The sequence below is a fragment of the Indicator indicator genome, chromosome 22 (genome assembly GCF_027791375.1).
Source record: "Indicator indicator isolate 239-I01 chromosome 22, UM_Iind_1.1, whole genome shotgun sequence".
NCBI classification, from domain to species: Eukaryota; Metazoa; Chordata; class Aves; order Piciformes; family Indicatoridae; genus Indicator; species Indicator indicator.
In genome coordinates this window covers 13,522,000-13,534,001 of record NC_072031.1, presented here as the reverse complement: position 1 = coordinate 13,534,001, position 12,002 = coordinate 13,522,000, and positions in this window count along the sequence as shown.

Genomic DNA, 12,002 nt, shown 5'->3' with positions numbered 1-12,002 from the left:
TCTGGAACACAAGCCCTATGAGGAGCAGCTGAGGGAGCTGGGGTGTTTTAGCATGGAGAAGAGGAGGCTCAGGGGAGACCTTATTGCTGTCTACAACTACCTGAAGGGAGGTTGTAGCCAGGTGGGGGTTGGTCTCTTCTCCCAGGCAACAAGCAACAGAACAAGAGGATACACTCTCAAGCTGCTCAGGGGGAAGTTTAGGCTTGATCTTAGAAAGAAGTTCTTCACATAAAGAGAGATTGCCGTTTGGAATGTGCTGCCCAGGGAGGTGGTGGGGTTGACATCCCTGGAGCTGTTTAAGAAGAGCCTGGATGAGGCACTTAGTGCCATGGTCTAGTTGATTAGATAGGGTTGGGTGATAGGTTAAACTTAGTGATCTTGGAGGTCTCTTCCAAGATCCCAATTGATTCTGTGTAATGGGGACCATTCCCATTCTCCATTTCACCCCTGAAGCCACAGGCAAGGAAAATAAATCCCTTGGTCAGCCCCTCCTTTCCTCAGTCCACATGTTCACAGCTGGAGAGCAATGCAGGGAAGCAGATCAGCCCAACCGGCGCTCGGCTGGGTACGCGTCTGAGCGCAAGCCGCACGTGCCTCCAGCCCAGGGCGGTAATTGCCCGGGCAGACTAATCTCCAAAGTCCTAAGCTTTTCCTGACAAATAGCTGCTGAAATTGTTGTCCATTTGAGTATTCATCTTTCATTTGTAATTTCATTTTAAATCCATTTTTGCAAGGGTTTGCTGGCCTTCAACCAAAATTGCTTTCAGAAATATGGGAAGGCTGAGGGCGACTGTTTTTCCTTTGCAAGCCTTATCTCACCGCAGCCTCTAAAGCACAGCCAACCATCCAGGTCAGAGGGTGTGATCCCTGGGAAGGTCCATCAGAAGAAGAAATCTTAAAAGCTCATTAAGGACTTGCTAACCTGGCCTGCCAGGTGAGAACCCCAAGTAGTTCACGTTTGATGGCTTCCACTGAAAATCAGCAATAAAAAGAATCTGGTTTTGAGATAAGTGGGATACAAGAGAATGTATAACTCAGGTGGTTTCTCAGTTAAAGTTTTGGGGAAGAAGGGGTGAGACATAGGGAAGGCAGCAAGGCAGGAAGCAGCATCCAAGCAAACTAGAAAGGATCTGCAGCTTCAAACACCCCACAAGCAGCAGGTGGGCTTTTTGAGCAAGGAGAAAATTCATTAACTTGATGTCAAAGATCACCCAGAACTTAACGAAATCCTTAAGTAAAAGATGCTAAGCATTTCTTAGGCCTCCTGGATCTTTCCTTGAAGATCTGCAAAGAAATGTGAAGGAACTGCTCCACTTTCAGTAGCATGCTGTGAGATTAGATGCTATCCTGCTATACATTCTTTTTTATAGCTCACTTTCTATTTTTATTCCTGCTCTGCTGTGGAAGTGTTTGCTAATAATGTATGATAGGATGCTTTGTCATGAAAAAAACCCTTGTATCATTTATCTGTTTCTGAAAAGAAATTCTCAGTACAAATCTAATAAGGAAAAAAAAATCCTATTCTAGCTCCTGTTGGAAAGGGATTGATTTATGGAGAGAGATGAAAAGCACTAAGTATGTATTGCATGGCAAAATGAGGAATTGTAGAGAACTGTCTTTATGCATTTGAAGGGTGTAAACATCAAAGAGGCAGAGGAGCTATTTAGAGCATTAGGAGGAGGCACATCTAGGAGACAAGAGCTGAAATTAAATGAACATCGTTAACTTAAAAAAATCATACTTCTGCCTGCAAATCTATTTCCTGGTATTATTACTTGTAGCACTCTAATGAGTATAAATGAAGCTTATGGAAAAAAAATATCTAATCTATTTTTCATATCTGAGCAGCAGACCTTGCTGTAAAGTTTATAAACCTCAGATCCTGCAGGTGATCCGAAAAATTTGAGAGAAGAGTATCCTTTAAAACTCCCCCTCACCTTTCCAACAAGGGTTGAGGAGTATGATGGGTTACTTCCCTCCCTCCCCTTGCTCTCTGATTGCAGCTTGTATTGGCTATCTGGAATCTGACTCACTGGAGCTGTGTGGCTGTAACAGCTTTTATCCCAGTGCATGGCTAAGGTCCCAGCTATTAATAACCCTTCTGAGACATAATAGCTTCCTTGCAACCCATGCATGGCCCTGCAGGATGCACAGACTCATCTGCCTGGCACTCAGTTAACAGCCCACTGTCCTGACCTAAAGCACCAGAGGAGGAAAATCTCTGTAGAAAATCTCCTTGCTCTCATCAAGGCTTCAGACTACTCTTCACAAAACAACCTGCTGAAGATCACATGGCCCAATGGTGTGCAGAGATCTCAAAGACCAAGGGTTGCTCCTTCCATCAAATCAGTTTGCACCATGCCCATGCCCATGCCCATTTGTGGTGGCAGAACTGTGCCAGGGTCGGTCTCATCCAGGCTCTCCACCACTGTGGAGGCATAGAGCACAGCAGCGCTGCGGGAGGCTGCACATCCATATGGATGTGCTTGGATAATTGGAAATGTCATGCAGCTGGAGGCTCACAGCTGAAAAATATCTTCTGGTTACATACCTCCCTTTTGATTCCCACCAGCCAGCCCAGGATACCAAGACCTGCCCCTCTCTATGCCTTCATTTCTCAAGAAGCATTTACAGTGATGCCAAGGTGACAGGAGAGGACTCCTCGCTCTCAGCCTCCCCAGAGGAATCCTCAAATCCTTCCAGAATTACAGATTCCTTTTATGTTATGTTTTTTCTCCCCAGTCTAAGGGGGATACTGGACTTTGCTCTTGTATCATCTATGCAAAAGAAAAGAAGAAGCTTTCTGTGCTCCCTTGCTGCCTTCACCAGTGGGAAAAGAGGCAAAACCCAGGGGAGCAAAGGCAACTGCACTGCTAAGTTGGAGTACAGAGGCCTTGCAAGCTCAGCTTCCCAAACATCCTGATCTCTTCATCAGAAAGAAGAATTCATCATTAACCCCAGCATTTCATGTGTGCAAATAAAAGGAAAGTGATTGCAATAAGCTTCTGATAATAGCCAAGATTCCTGACTAAATGTGTGGTATTTTAACAGAAAAGATGCATTAATGTAAAATAAATGTGATGCCTGTGAATGACAAGCTCTGATTTATATTTCTGATGTTTCCAGCCCTAAAGCATCATAAGAACATTGCAATGAAAAATGCTCACAAGGAAATAGGAAAGGATAAACCCCTGTGTGTAAGAAAGGAATTGTACTGCTTCCTATGTCCCTGCCCTGGGGACAGCAGGGTCCCACGCTTCTTCATGTCCGAAAACATCAGCTCCTGAGGGAACTGAGTTTTTGATGTAGTCCCAGCTCTGGGTAAAGCCTGTGCAGCAGGCTGAGAACAGCTCATCTGAAGCACAGGTGAAGAGCTGCAGCGCTCAGGCATGGTTCTGTGGCTGGGAAGGGGACCCAAGAGAGTTGGAGTGAGGCTGTCACAATCCTTCCCTGGGCTGGTGCCACCACCATGAGCACTCTTCTCCCCCATTGCAACCCTTGCATCACGCTCACACAGACAGCACAAGTCACAAACCCCACCAATTTGAACCCTCAAGCAAAACAAGGTTTTAAACATGCTGGTGTTAGGTAGAAAGGTTACCTTCTGATGATGGAGGTCTGTAGCTGTGCTTGCATTGAGAGACCTACACTCCACCAGCTGAGCTCAGAGAGAGGACTGCTAGTCTCAGGCTGAGTTTAAATAGGCTCATTGGTTGGGGTGGAGAGTCCAGGTGAAGCTGGTCAGGGTTGTTATGACCTGTCAGTGCTTGAGCAGGTTCATGCTCTGCCCAAGGCTCTGAAGCTCTGCTTGTCCCCACACAGCCATGCTAAGGCTGAAGAAGATTCTCTTCCATCTTCAATAGGAGGAAATCACAATCTTCAGCCCTGCCTAGTTGAGTTTGGACTGTCTCCAGGCTTGGTGCATGGGTAGAAAGCAGAAGATTATTAAGGCCTATTTAAGGCCTTAAACACTACATCTTTGTTATCTTTTCTACCTTTTTTCCCTAGTGTGTTTGGATCTGACAGTCTGGATGTGGCACTAGTACTTCAGAATGGGCACTGAACAAAAATGAGCAACCCCAGCAACTCCTTTGTTAGAGCAACCCCAGTAACCCCTTTGTCAGGGTAAGGAGCAAGCAACTAGTTAATTTTGAAGTTACTTTTTCCTTTTTCCTCTTAGAAGCAAGTAGGAAAAAAAAATATTAAAGTATTCAGCTTTCAGGTGACTGGGATGGACTTTTGATGATCAAATTCTATGATCATTCCTACCCAGGCTTCTCTTGCTGATTCCACTTAGCTAGGGAAGAGATTAACTTCAGTAGTCAGTGGAATCAATGCACAGAAGAACAAAATCAGATCCATCTAATGTATAGCAGGGAGGAAAGGTGGTAACAGAGCAATGGTTTGGTAGTGGCCCCTACAGTGTGGAATGTGAGAGATGTAGGAAAATTCAATATGGTCAAACAAAGGGAAGGAGACCATCCAATACACCAAGTATTTTCATGCTGGGCTTCCTATGTCCTTTCACCTCCCCTTAATGTGAGCACAACATTTTCACTGCAGGCTTTCATAAACTTCAGCAATAACTGGAGCAGAAAGGTAGTAACCCGGAGAAGGGCCAGCGTGTAGCTGCGCTGCCTGCAGGAGAGCTGCAGAAGAAATCAGCCTGCTGTGAGTTTCCTTGATGCCTCAGGCCACTGCAGAAGATGCACCATGCCAGGGCATGTGGCTTTGTAACTGAGAGGAGTCCATTTATTTCAGGAGTGAATTTGGCCTGAGGCTGGTACTATTTAGGATAAAGTTGGACTCAGTGACCTGTGGAAAACACTTGTTCAGCACCTGGTTCAGTTAAGAGCCCAATTTACAAACAGTAAAAATCTAGATGCTCTACCAACCACAACATGTCCAAACCCTGTCAGTTTACTGTTGAGGGCAGGATTTGCCTGTCTTCTAATGAAAAGGACTTTTGTTCTCAGGGCATTGTATCCATTTCACAGCACATTTCACTGTCCTCTAGATGAATGTCCTTTCCTCAGTTCTTTCCTTAAAAGGGTGAGTGTGGATGTCCTCCCCAAATCCTCTTGTAATCAGTTAGTAAAGCAAAGGCTTGTACAAGAAACACCCTCAAAGATGAGGAGATCACAGTGGAATAAGGAAAGTCTGGATGCAGATACACCCAGCAGAGAAGAGCTGGAAGAAGGTGGTGTGAAAGGCTGCCTTGTGCTGCTGGTTGCTGTGCTAGCAGGTTCTGGAGATCACAGTGGATCCCATGCAGGGCACTCAGACCAAAAACCCCACTGCATGCACTACACCACAGCCACAAGGAAGGGCAGAGTGATGAATGAAGCCATTACAGGTGATGGGGACAGAGACACAAAGCAGAGGAGTTGAAGTGTTGCTTAATGACTTGTGTGGGTGTGTAGGAGAAGATGAAGAGACAAAACATCCCAATTATTGTCAGCTCCTAATGGGTACAAAATACTCATCTGAAACCCAGCAGAAGGTTGATGGGTCCAGGAGAGCACAAGGAAGAGCCAGCAGCCAGCATCCCTTGTCCTCTGTGTCACCACAAATAATCCTGAACCATCCCTGAACACGTTTTGGTGCTGGGGAGCACGTGGGGCTGTCAGTGAGTGAAAGCAGATTTGTTCCACAAGTTCACCTTCCTCCACTGCACTGTCTTGAGCTGAGGTTTGCTGCATTAGCTGGGCCATATTGTAGCATTAACTGCCACCCAGGAAATGTATGATGGGGATTTTGGAATCTCACCTGCCCCTGTTGATCTCCCCACCCCCAGTGACTGTGCAATCATGGGATGGGGATGTGTGCAAGGACTGCTTGGGATGGCTTCACCCTCCAACAGCTATGCTCAGAGATTTGCAGGATTCAGTCTGTGGCATGGCTAGGCAGGGGGGGCTGATGCTTTTTCCAGCCCAGGGGTAAGCTTCCTCTAACAAAGTCTATGGATTTAAACGTGAGACAGCAAAGCAAGAAGCTAGGACCTCCTCTAAAGGTAGCATCACAAAAGGTTTCAGCATCACCAGGCTACTGGAGGGAGGGCAGCAGATCTGCAACTGTTTCCCCAAGTTGATTGCAGAGAGGCTCTTCCACTGCAATGTGTATGCACTTCTGCATGAAACATTCTTCTAAGAGGGGTAGTTATAGAAAAACATGTCTGCAACCTAAAAGAAAAGGAAAGAAAAGAATAAGCATGTATGACACCACCTGGGGCACACCAATCAGAGCAGACCAGTGAAGATCACCAGCTGGATAAACTCTTCATGGGAGCTGCCAGCTATTTATCCAAGCTGCGTTGCTTAGCACTGCTGAGAAACATTCCCCCTTCTCAAAGGAGAGATGAAAGTAGGAGTCCTCTGATGTCCCCTCCCCTCACCCATTCTCACACCTCCTCACCCATCTGGGAACTACTCTCTGCTCTGGGAGCCCAGCAGCTGCCTGTCCACCAGCCCACCTAACACAAACCAGGCTCTTTCCTTAGGACCTAATTTGCTGCTTTGGTAATCCCCTGGCCTCTGCTTTGGCAGCAATGGGATAATTTGGGACCCCAACACAACTGGTTACCTTTTTAACCCTATTCCAGTCTTGCACTGGATTTACAGCATTTTGGGGGCAGGAGGACCTGGGGGATTTGTGCTCCACATCATCCCCTTCATCAGTTAGATGTGGAGCTGCAGAATGCAGAGCTGCCTGCATTCACCCATCCCTTAGACCAAGAATGTTTCACCAACTGATTTAATTACAGGAAGCTTATGCAGGAGTTACAGAAGGATTATCTGGGGTTTATCATGGTTATTACAGAAAATGATTACATTGTTACTATTAGAGAGTTACAAAAAGCAAAGAGGAATCACAGAAAACTTGGCAAGAGCTCATTAGCAGTGTGGTGCAGTCTGCAGGAGCTAATTAAAAATGCCTATACCTCATAATAACCATTTATCTCATCACAACCTCCATTCCCTATGTCTGTTTCTCTGGGTAGAGTGAGAGGGAATGATTGCCTCTCCCTGCTGAATGTATCTACAGTGAGACACACGGAGCACAGTGTTAATACAAATGGGTCTGCTCTGGGATGCGAAGCCACCACCTCTGTTCCTGCCTGCCTGAGCTGTGGGCTGGCTGTGCCTGCCTTGTGTACAAGGCTATGGGAGGTGCTCAGGGATGCACAAGGTCAAGTGAGAGGTCCTGCACCTGTGTCAGGGCAATCCTTGGTATCAACACAGGCTGGGAGATGATGGGGTTGAGAGCAGCCCTGTGGAAAGGGGTTTGGGGGTGCTGGTGGGGGAAAGGCTGGATGTGAGCTGGTAATGTGTGCTTGCAGCCCAAAAGACAACTGAGTCCTGGGCTGCACTGCAAGAAGCATAAGCACCAGGGAGGGGATTCTGCCCCCTCTGCTCTGTTGAGAGCCCACTTGCAAATGCTGGGTCAAGCTCTGGAGTCCTCAGCACAGGAGATATGTGGACCTGTTGGAGCAGGTCCAGAGGGTGCCACAACAATGATCCAAGGGCTGGAACCCCTCTGCTGCGAGGTCAGGTTGAGCGAGTTGGGGTTTTTCAGCCTGGAGAAGAGAAGGCTCTGGGGAGACCTTTCAGTACTTAAAGGGACTGATAAGAAAGATGGGGACAGACATTTTAGCAGGGCCTGTGGTGACAGGACAAGGGGTGATGGTTTGAAACTAAAAGAGAGTGATTTAGACTGGAGAGAAGGAAGAAATTTTTTACATTCAGGTTGGTGAGACACTGGCTCACGCTGCCCAGAGAGGTGGTAGAAGCCCTATCCCTGGAAACATTCCAGGCCAGGTTATTTGGGGCTCTGAGTAACCTGACCTACTTGAAGATGTCCCTGCTGACTTCAGGCAAATGGACTAGATGCCCTTTAAAGATCCCTTCCAAGCCAAAACATTCTATAATTCTATGATCTCCTCGAGTCACTTCAAGTATTTCAGCCAACCATGAATTGGTTGAATGTGGGAAGATGGAGATAGTTACTCTGGAGAAGGACATGTAGATGGGGAGATGTGAAAACAGTATCAAACCAGCATAATAACACAAACATTTACATTTACTGTGCTCAAAGCCTTACTGAAGTTGCTGGTACTTCTGGTGTCTTAGTTTGGTCTGAAATGCTCACCACAAAGGCAGGATTTTCTTCGACAGCAACTGTATCTGTAGGAGTGCTCCTTCTGCATGCTTGCAAAGCAAACAAACAGGAAAAATAAATAAATAAAAATTTGGCACAGCTCCCAGTTAATCTGTGTTATCTGGAAAGATGAAATCAAGGTGAATCTCAGTTTGTCAACAGGGGTGTGAGTGCTGACAAGAGATGGATTGGAACAGCTGAACGCTGCCTGTTGTATTGCTCAGCAAGTCATTTCTCATGCTCATGGTGCCTGGATGCAGATGGATATTCTGGAGATGGCATTTGATGAACTTGTTTTCCTTCAGAGTCTGAACTGAAGGGGTCTGTAGGAAAAGCAGCAAAATAAATCCAAAAAGCCATGATGGTTGTGATACCATTTTCTGTTCTGCTCTGTGCTAATGGGAGGCATGAAGGAGACCAGAGGTGGTAGGCACAGTCAGCCTGTCTCAATCTCCAGGGAAAGAAAGGCACTTACATTTCATAATCCATCCCAAAATATCAGTCCTTTGGAAACAACTGCTTCATCATGTTTAATCTTTGCACACATTTTGAGTAAAGGAGGTGGAGTGGATGCTGCATAGTGAAATCCTTGAGTGTGCTCTAGCTGAAGTCAGATGTAAAGTCAGCCTCAGCGACACTGAGGTGATGATTCTCAGGACAGCAAGCACCAAGTCTGAAATCCATTGCTCTCCAATGCAACCTGGCTGATCCTCAGTCCTCCAAGACACTACTCCTCTGTACATGAGCTTGTAAAATCTCTTGGCCAACTGAAGGCTCTACCCCTTCCCAGCCATCCCTTTGACAATAACTGGCTGTGGTTGTACAGCGTTTCTTTGACCACACTTCATGACCAAAACCTCTGTTAGATCTCCTATTCTTATTGTTGCTATTCTTGTTCTTATCAATGCACATGAATACAGATGATCAGATGAGTAATGCCTGCTCTTACCCAGCACCTGGCCTCCTTGGCAACTGGGAAAGCTTCTTCTGAAAACACATCAATTAAACCTCACCACTATGCCCCTTGGGCAGGCTGGCTGACACTCCAAAAAGAAAACCAGGTACTGAAAGTTCTGGAACTCTCTTCCCCCCCCCCCCCTCCCCCCAATATCATCTCTCTTTTTGAGATGAATATAAAAAAAATAGGATTTTGTTCTTGAGACTTCCCCTCTCAGCTTTCCATGCCAAATTCCATCCTCAGATGCGTTCCTGCCTGAATCTGTGTCGTGTCAGCCTGTCTCCCTGACATCCTCTGCTTTCACAGGCAGTTTTCACCACACACAGCAGCCCAGCTGCTGCCTCAGATGGGGAAATCTCTTTTTGCGACAGCAGCAGTCAGTGAAGGTCTTGATGGATGAAGCAACTCATGACTCACTTCCGTGGTTTTTGCAGGAGATGTTGGAAACAGAGGCAGGACATTAACTGAGATCTCCCAACACAGAAAAGATTCTGAGAGCTGTTACATTGTTTGGGTGGCAAATTAGGAGTAGTTTCTAAACTAAGGGCAGGCTTTTCTCCCCCCTGAAATCAGATTATCTATTACAGTCACACAATATATCTGATTGGAAGAGATCTCAAAGCTCATCCAGTTCAACCCTCAACCCAGCAAACAAACCCAATAATTCTTGGTGAAGTTAAGCTGCTCAGCTGTCCTGAAATGAGGACACTTATGAGGAACATGAATTTATTTCTCCTTTCTGTGTCCTCATCCCTGGGACCAGACTGAGAAAAGTGGCAGGAGAGAGCTTATGTCCCATCAGACCCTGTCCTCTGAGAATGGCCCTGGGAATGGAAGAGGGATGAAATGTTGCAAAATCTCACTCAAAAAACCCCACAAAAGCCCAACTCTGAAAATCTGATGAAAAATCTAGATTTTCTTATGGCAAATTACAGAAATAGTAATTATAGAATCACAGAATTGTTTCAGTTGGAAAAGACTTCTAAGATCCATCGAGTCAAACTGTTGACCTCACACCACCATGGCTATTAAACCATGTCCCAGACCAGTCATGTCTACATGTTTTTTGAACATCACCAAGGACAGTGACTCCCTGGGCAGCACTGTTCCAATGTCTGGCCACTCTTTCAGTAAAGAAATTGCTCCTAATAGCCAATGGAAACCTCCCCTGCTGCAACTTGGAGCCGTTTCCTCTCATTCTATCACTTGATACTAGGGAGAAGAGACCAACCCCCACCTCACTACAACCTCCTTGCAAGTAGTTGTAGAGGGCAAGAAAGTCTCTCCTGAGCCTTCTCTTCTCTAGACTAAACAACCCCAGTTCCTTCAGCTGCTCCTCATAAGACTTGTTCCCCAGACCCTTCACCAGCTTTGTTGCTCTTCAGTGAAGTTGTTTTAGCATTATAGCAGAGAGAAACAAAGGGATGGAAGCTGCAATCCAGGCTAAGAAAAAAGTAACAGCATAATCTGCAGGGTTTTACACTTGTCAGTGCCTGGAGCACACCGAGTCCTGCCACACACCACAGTGGAAATCAGCTGCAGGGAAGAAAAAGCACCAAGTGGCGAGAAATTAGAAGACAGAGAAGAGGGAGGGGGATTAATCAACATTAATGCAGCTTTCAATCACTGGATTCCCCATAGAAATTAAATTGCTTGACTCATACCAAGTTTCCCATTATCAATACAGGCTGTTACTTTCACTCCTCACTTCCCTGGGCTGCTGGCAGGAATGTCCTTGAATCATAGAATCAAGAAGGCTGGAAGAGACCTCAAGGATCATCGAGTCCAACCTGTCACCCTCCACCTCATGACAACTAAACCATGGCACCAAGTGCCACGTCCAATCCCCTCTTGAACACCTCCAGGGATGGTGACTCCACCACCTCCCTGGGCAGCACATTCCAATGGCCAACCACTCTCTCTGTGAAGAACTTTCTCCTCACCTCCAGCCTAAACCTCCCCTGGCGCAGCTTGAGACTGTGTCCTCTTGTTCTGGTGCTGGTTGCCTGGGAGAAGAGACCAACCCCCTCCTGCTACAACCTCCCTTCAGGGAGCTGTAGACAGCAATGTAGACTGCAATTGAGCTGCAGCCTTGCCTAGAGCAGAAAGGGGTTAACCTGCTCTCACTCCCAGTCTCTTTAAATATAACTCATAAATTTGCTTGTTTGCTTGTTTTTTATTACAATAGCTGTAGCTTGTCTGGAGAAAATATACCTTGCACCAATGCACTGCAGCTTTGCAAAGTGAAGTTTAAGCTTCCTTCAGCAAAGGTAATGCTCTTGGCCTTTAAACCTTACAATGAAGGCAATAAGCTGTTAATGGCCATGGCATAAAAGCAGAATACAACCCCCCAAACCCCACAGCTCCAAACTATGGCTGTAACAGGACAAAGATGTATACATGGAACCCTTTTTGTACACCTGGATTATAAGACATGTGTTACATACCTATGGTACTTGCAGGCATACAAATACCTGCACATGTATATGCAGACAGATCGTTGAAGTGGTCAGAAATGATACCTGAGAAAACCAAGTCTCTGGTTTGCATCACCACCTGTAATTCCATCTGGGCTCATTACTTCTGTCACTGAAGTAACGAATAAAATGAATAAAATAGAATCATAGAATCAACAAGGTTGGAAAAGACCTCAAAGATCATCAAGTCCAACCTACCACCCAGCACCTGATGACTGACTAAACCATGGCTTCAAGTGCCACATCCAATCCTTTCTTGAACACCTCCAGGGATGGTGACTCCACCACCTCCCTGGGCAGCACATTCCAATGGCCAACCACTCTCTCTGGGAAGAACTTTCTCCTCACCTCCAGCCTAAACCTCCCCTGGCACAGCTTGAGACTGTGTCCTCTTGTTCTGGTGCTGGTTG